We start from the raw sequence: 6,771 nt of genomic DNA, 5'->3' as shown, positions 1-6,771 counted from the left end.
GCATCCCTTTATATTGTAGCTTAAGTGACTTTGATTTGCACCTGCAGTTGATAGACTCATGAGGTGCAGGGTGAAAAATCAACCTTGGACAAGACCCACCCACTGAAGTACAACACATGTCCCACCCACCCAAGTCCAGCAGCTGAACACTTGAAAATAAAGATCTCCAGTTTTCCAGAAGTTCATGAAAATTAATCAAGTACCCAGAAAACTCAACCATCCCATCAGGGAGAACAAAATTCAAACAGGCTGAATGAAATAGCAGCATCAGGCACAAATAAAAATCAGCACAAGAACATAGAGATGAATCAAAGCAGAAAAATGGTGTAGTAAGACAGCCACTAATGCTAACATACAGAAGGCAGTCAGAATATAAACAGGCACATACATTTACAAAATACAGAAACAGTAAAGGCAAACCTTTTATAAAGTACATTTAAATACAAAATACAACTGTTCCAGAAAAATAGGAATGGGCATAAAAATGGTCAATGGGACTGGGTCATAAAACAGCACAATGGCTTACAAGGCAAGGAGCATAAATTAAAGATATATAGAAAACATTCAATCATAAAAAGCCAATAAAACTAAAATAGGCTAAGGTAAAATGCAAAGACAAGAGCAGTGATAGTTCAAATGCAAAGAGATCAAAATACAAAAGATGGGAAAAATGCACAAATACAAAAAGTGCCATTGAGACCATGATAAGGACATAAGTCCAGAGACAAAAATTAAGGAGCATTAAGGCATAAAGGGTATTACAAATTTAATCTAACACCACAAGGAACAGATGATGTAAAAACAATCACTACAACAGGGCACAAAAAAGGGACTTAACTGGCAGAGGCATAAAAGGCAAACAGCAGAAATACAAACACTAAAGGGCAATAGGAAGAATAATCTGAGACATGCAGCTTTTATGCTTCACAACTTTATTTTGTTCTGTCTTAGAATAGCTTAGACAAGACCATAAAGGGCACAGAACAAAGTTTAAATAGAAGTTAGTAAATAAAATACTGTACAAAAGGAAAAAAGACAGACTGATTGAAATATAGAGGGCATAAAAAATCCTAAAATAAAAAACCTAAAATGTGCTGAAATACAAAAAACAAGGTTAAACAATACAAAGTATCAAAAATAAGTCAAGTGGACAAAGCTGCTTTAGGATGGGATGTAGAGCCAAAACACAGTCAATAAAAGGATAGGGGGGACCTTTGGTGAATGTGCCAGTTACAATCTCGGTGGACAACCAACCACTGCACTGCAGGGCAATAACTGCCCATGGAGGACCTGATAGAGCATCAACCTAACTTTCACTCTGTCGACCTGTCTTGGGCCTCAGATTACCAGCTCCGCCACAAGTCTGGGGCTTGGCACAAAGGTGGACTCAATGTGTAAAGGGTAAATGAAGGATGAACCAAAGAGCTGAAAGTAGCCAACAAACACAGGCCGCATTAACTAGATGACACAAGAGGAGGGGGGGAGGAGCAGCATCAATGAGAGGCTGAGTGTGAAGGACATCAGACTGGATTGTCTATCCTGTGTTGGCCGGTCCCTCCAGCTGTTTTATGGGAACACAAAATAAACCAAAACAGATTATAAACCTCACAAAAACTTAAAGTAATTTTAAAAATGCAAAAAAAAAAAAGGTTAGGATTCACAAATGGGGTGTCCCAAATTACACAATATGGGCACAAGTAAAGTCATAAGAGTAAAACACGGGTTATGGTCCATATTTGTTTCCATGTTCTGTTTTTTTAAAGCCTTTTGTTAACCTAAGTAAAAAAAAAAAGAAATTAAATTGAAACAAACAAAGTCAAGTGCAACAAAATACAAAAAAGTAAGTTTACAACTTCAATACAAAGCTTTACAATATAAGAAAGGCAAACAATAGCATAAAAAGCAGACTGAAAATGTTAGAAACCAGTGAAAGATATATAATTTAAAAAAATGCATTTATGGTATATTTAGGTTTTTATTTTTATTGTTTTTTAATGTTTAAGACAAAGACAGACAAAAGGGTCATAAAATAGAAAGGGATAATAAAAGGACAACATTGATCTTAAAATGGAACAAGAGGCGAAACCATAAATACAAAAATTACATTTAGTACAATATAAATAAAAACAAAACTGAAAAAAGAAATTGTCTTTGTGAGTGGGATACACCCCTATATATTGTAGCTCAAGTAACTTTGATTTGCACCTGCAGTTGATTGATGATGTGAAAGGTTGAAATCAACCCTGGACAAGTCAGTCTAACACAAGTCAAGATCCACAAGTCCTTTGACGAGTCTCTTGTCTTTACAAGTCCCACCCACCCAATTCCAACGGTTGAACACTTAAAAAGAAAATTCATTTTCATTAACTTCTGTTAATGTGGAGAACCAAGTACCCCATGAACCCGATAGCCATACCATCAGGGGAAGAACAAAATTCAAACAGGCTGAATGAAATCGCAGCATGAAATACAAGCGACCACAACAACAGAGATGAACCAAAGCAGAAAATGGGCATGATAAGACAGCCACTAATGCCAACATACAAAAGACAGTAAGAGAATAAAAACAAGTGCATAATTATGCAAAAAGTACAGACAAACCATTTGACACAGTTCCTTTCAATACAAAATAGAACAGGGTAAAGCCTTTTTATGCCCATTCCCATTTTTCTAAAAGCGTTCAATGTCCCTGTCCCATTGACTAAGACCAGGAGCATTAATAAAAGATGGAAGACATTAAATTAAACAAAAAAATAGGCTTAGGAAAAAAGGGAAAGACAAGAAAAAGGAATGAAATTAATACAAAAGATGGGAAAATGCACAAATACAAAAAGTGCCATTGTGACAATAAAAAAAATCTTAAATACATGAGGTGAAGGCATAAATACAACAGCAGCTGTTTCAGGACTGTGTTTTATAAAGCTGTACAAGTAATTTGCTTTATACAAGTATAAATAATAAAAGGCATTAATGTAGTGAAGATTTGCAGTGACTGTACATACAAGAATGCCATGTTCCTTCTCAGAAAGCCTGCAGTCTCTCTCTGAACAGTAACATTTAAGAAGTTTGAGATATTTAATTTCAGACCATAAAAACGCAAGACCTAAAACTACAACGCATTAAAAGGACAGTACAGTTAATGCATATCTTTTTTTTTGTTTGTTTGTTTCAAACATTTATGTATAGAAGAAAATGATTGCCTGTTGTATTCCCTTACATTTGTCAATGTAATACATTCAATAAACAGCATAAATACAAAACATTAACATTTATACAAAAGGAAAAAAATAGGGACTTTACAAAAGTGTAAAAAACAAAATTAAGACCATATCAAAAAAAACACAAGAAATAATGAACAAAGGCCATCATTTGACAATCAAACTTAAATGAGGGATTCGAAGAGGATACTAGGACAAATCAATATAAATGATGAAAAGGAACACATAAGCTAAAATTAAGTGGCATAAAGACACTTTTAAACTATTTTGAGAAGCACTATACAACTAAAATTGACTAAAACAAATAGGACAAAGGCATATTTACAAGTAGTTTAAAGGGAAAGGTAACAGAGGTATGGAAGTATTAAAAGATTAAATAAATGCAAAGAATAGCAAACCAAAAGCACAATATCATCAGCGCAAATAGACCAGACAAAAAAAATGGTCATAACACAAAATGAGTATTAAGAAGGGGGAAAGGGGCTTAAAAATGGTACAAGTGTCCAAGCCATAAATACAAAAGCAAATGTTGTCAAATCAATTTCATGACATTAATAAATTCTCTTTTTTTAAAAAAAATGCTCCTGTGCTACAGAGACAATAGAAGGCATTATCCACAAAAGTCAAGACCCACACAAGTGAAACACAAGTCAAGATCAACACAAGTCAAGACCCACACAAGTCAAACAAGTCAAGATCAACACAAGTCAACACAAGTGAAGATCCACTCAAGTCAAACACAAGTCAAGACCCACACAAGTCAAACACAAGTCAGGATTCACACAAGTGAAACACAAGTCAAGATCCACTCAAGTCAAACACAACTCAAGACCAACACAAGTCAAGACCCACACAAGTCAAACACAAGTCAGGATTCACACAAGTGAAATACAAGTCAAGACCCACACAAGTCAAACAAGTCAAGATCCACTCAAGTCAAGATCAACACAAGTCAACACAAGTGAAGATCCACTCAAGTCAAACACAACTCAAGACCCACACAAGTCAAGATCAACACAAGTCAAACACAAGTCAAGATCAACACAAGTCAACACAAGTGAAGATCCACTCAAGTCAAACACAACTCAAGACCCACACAAGTCAGGATCCACAAGTCAAGATCCACACAAGTCAAACACAAGTCAAGACCCACACAAGTCAAACACAAGTCAAGACCCACACAAGTCAAACACAAGTCAGGATCCACAAGTCAAGACCCACACAAGTCAACACAAGTCGGGATCCACACAAGTCAAACACAAGTCAAGATCCACACAAGTCAACATCAACACAAGTCAAACAAGTCAAGACCCACACAAGTCAAGGCCCACACAAGTCAAACACAAGTCAGGATCCACACAAGTCAAGACCCACAAGCCAAACACAAGTAAAGATCAACACAAGTTGATCACAAGTTGAAAAACAACGGGCTTAGAAAAACAATTGGCTTAGACAAAAAAATGCAAAGACAAGAGAAATAAATAAAATAAATGCAAACGATAGGAAAATGCACAAATATAAAACTTTTTTCAAAAACTAAATTTTGAAAAAGTACATGTCACAGGGTGACAAAATCCAACTTTGTCCCTAACAAAGCGGAACTAATGTTCGCCGTGATTGCCTCCCGCCGGACCCAAAAAAAGGAACACCGGGCTAGTTCCAGGGTAGCGCAAAAATCCCCGAAAATGGGGTGATCAGCCAAACATTGCTGGCAGCTGTGCATGGGGAGTAAAGCTTCGCGATTGGGACACGTTGCGATTAGAGGAGTATAAAAGGAGGAAGTAGACCAAACGGGGCATTGTTTTGGGAGAAGTGCTCTCAGAGAAAGTGTGAGCCGTGGTGAAGAGGAAATGGGGCCGGCGAACGGGCACAGTGCTGTGAGTTGGGAGAAAGAGCAGGCTGATTCAATGAGGAGGTGGTAACCATGGGACAGAAGATCATTTGTGAGAGATCATGAGTAGTCCAAATCAATTTCCATCCTTCTCTCTTGTGTCTGTGGGACCTCTTGATGTGAATGCCAGTTAAGAAGAAGGGCGACGGCCATATATACGAGTATTTCCCACTGAGTGCTGAATTGTTGAGATGAAGGGATGTGATGCACTGTTTGCTGTGTGAAGTGTGAACCTAAACCCCTGGATGTCCACTTCTTACGGGAGTTTTCCATCACATTCTGACTGCATAAGAAGAGGCTAACATTGCTGTACTTCACAGACCATTGAGTGTATTTATCTGGCAGCCCACTGTGAAGAGAGACACGTGAATGCTTAACCGACTTCTTTGCAGTGAAACCTCCAGCCGTAAGTTCTCGGTCACTTAAAGAAGAGGATTACGTACCTGTATGCTCACCTGTCTGCTTTGCAGTGAAGCTCCCCCGCTGTAAGCTCTGTGTCTGTTGGCCCTGCAAGTGAATTCAAGTTTGTTTGTATAGTCTTTTCACAATACTTGTTTCAAAGCAGCTTTACAGAAAGTGCATTACAGAAAAGTACATGGAAAATTACATTTAGATAATCATGTAATATTAAGGGCATAACATATCGCCAGCATTGAGTCGTCTCTCCACAGGCGTCGAGTCATCTTTCACAGGTGTTGAGTCGTCTCTTCACAGGCATTTAGTCTTCTCATCGCAGGTGTTGGGGCATCTGAAGTCTCCATGAGAGGCTGGATACAAACTGGAGCTGACGAACGCCATTTTTCTCGGGACAAGCGTCCCGAGATAACGGCAGAAAACAGATAGGAAATAATTAGCATAGCTGATGTTCATAATGATTTCCATTACACAGGAGTAGATGTTAAAAAACACTCACAAACTCTCCACAACCCAACCATACGCGCCAACCCGTTTGACTAAGGCTGTCGAGCCCCACTGTCGCGGTAATGCGTTTCATTGGCAACGGTTCTGTATGGCATACCACCTACCGCAATAACACAATATCTGCCAAACCACCCATCATTCACGCAATACACACAGGAAAAGTAATGACTGTAAATACAATGCAACCTATACAAGTAACCTACAGACTCTTCAAGTTTTAAAGTATTAAAAGCATTCGATCTGATTCAACAGAGGAATAAAAGGCAAGCACTATGTGAATGCTTGGCTAAAGAGATGCGTCTTTAGTCTAGTTTTAAACTTTAAAGCGTCAAACCATATCGGGAAGGATATTCCAGAGTTTGAGCGTAAAGAATTTAAGTTTGAGCCTAACTTTTATTTCTGGAATATTTACATTAATAAATAACTAATGTTAATTACAAGCAATTGTCTAGCAGTGTCGTTAATAATCCTTAAGCAAGAACTGACCACAGAGAAGTCATCTGAACAAATTGTAAGTACCACTCGAATGCTTATGATTTAGGGCAGATTTGACTTACTCAACCTAACCTGAGGATAATCAATAATAAGTTTAAAAGGTGTTAAGATTAAAGCACACACCGTAAAACATGGAACCCAGCGTGGGGCTTTAACTGTTCAATTCTGGCCAGTAATTGAACAGTTAAGCGCCAGCTAAATAGCGTGTGCGTGGATGTGCTTAAGGATTAGAAATTTATTTTCTTT

The 6,771-nt window shown here is 37.7% G+C and overlaps 1 long non-coding RNA gene across 2 annotated transcripts; it reads right to left on the bottom strand.

Annotated features, from left to right (window-relative positions):
• Positions 1-4,161: 4,161 nt before the first annotated feature.
• Positions 4,162-6,544, bottom strand: LOC148981789 (uncharacterized). Of its 2 annotated transcripts, none has more exons than XR_016168412.1 (3): positions 5,717-6,544; positions 5,553-5,616; positions 4,162-5,458 (listed from the first exon to the last, which is right to left on the bottom strand). It is a non-coding gene; the product is annotated as an uncharacterized LOC148981789 (long non-coding RNA). The 2 variants fall into 2 exon arrangements; XR_016168413.1 differs by having other exon boundaries at positions 5,565-5,616.
• Positions 6,545-6,771: the final 227 nt, after the last annotated feature.

The sequence above is a fragment of the Pimephales promelas genome, chromosome 4 (assembly GCF_988280905.1).
Source record: "Pimephales promelas chromosome 4, fPimPro1.hap1.1, whole genome shotgun sequence".
In the NCBI taxonomy this organism is placed as follows: domain Eukaryota; kingdom Metazoa; phylum Chordata; class Actinopteri; order Cypriniformes; family Leuciscidae; genus Pimephales; species Pimephales promelas.
This window is presented reverse-complemented; position numbering and strand designations above follow the sequence as displayed.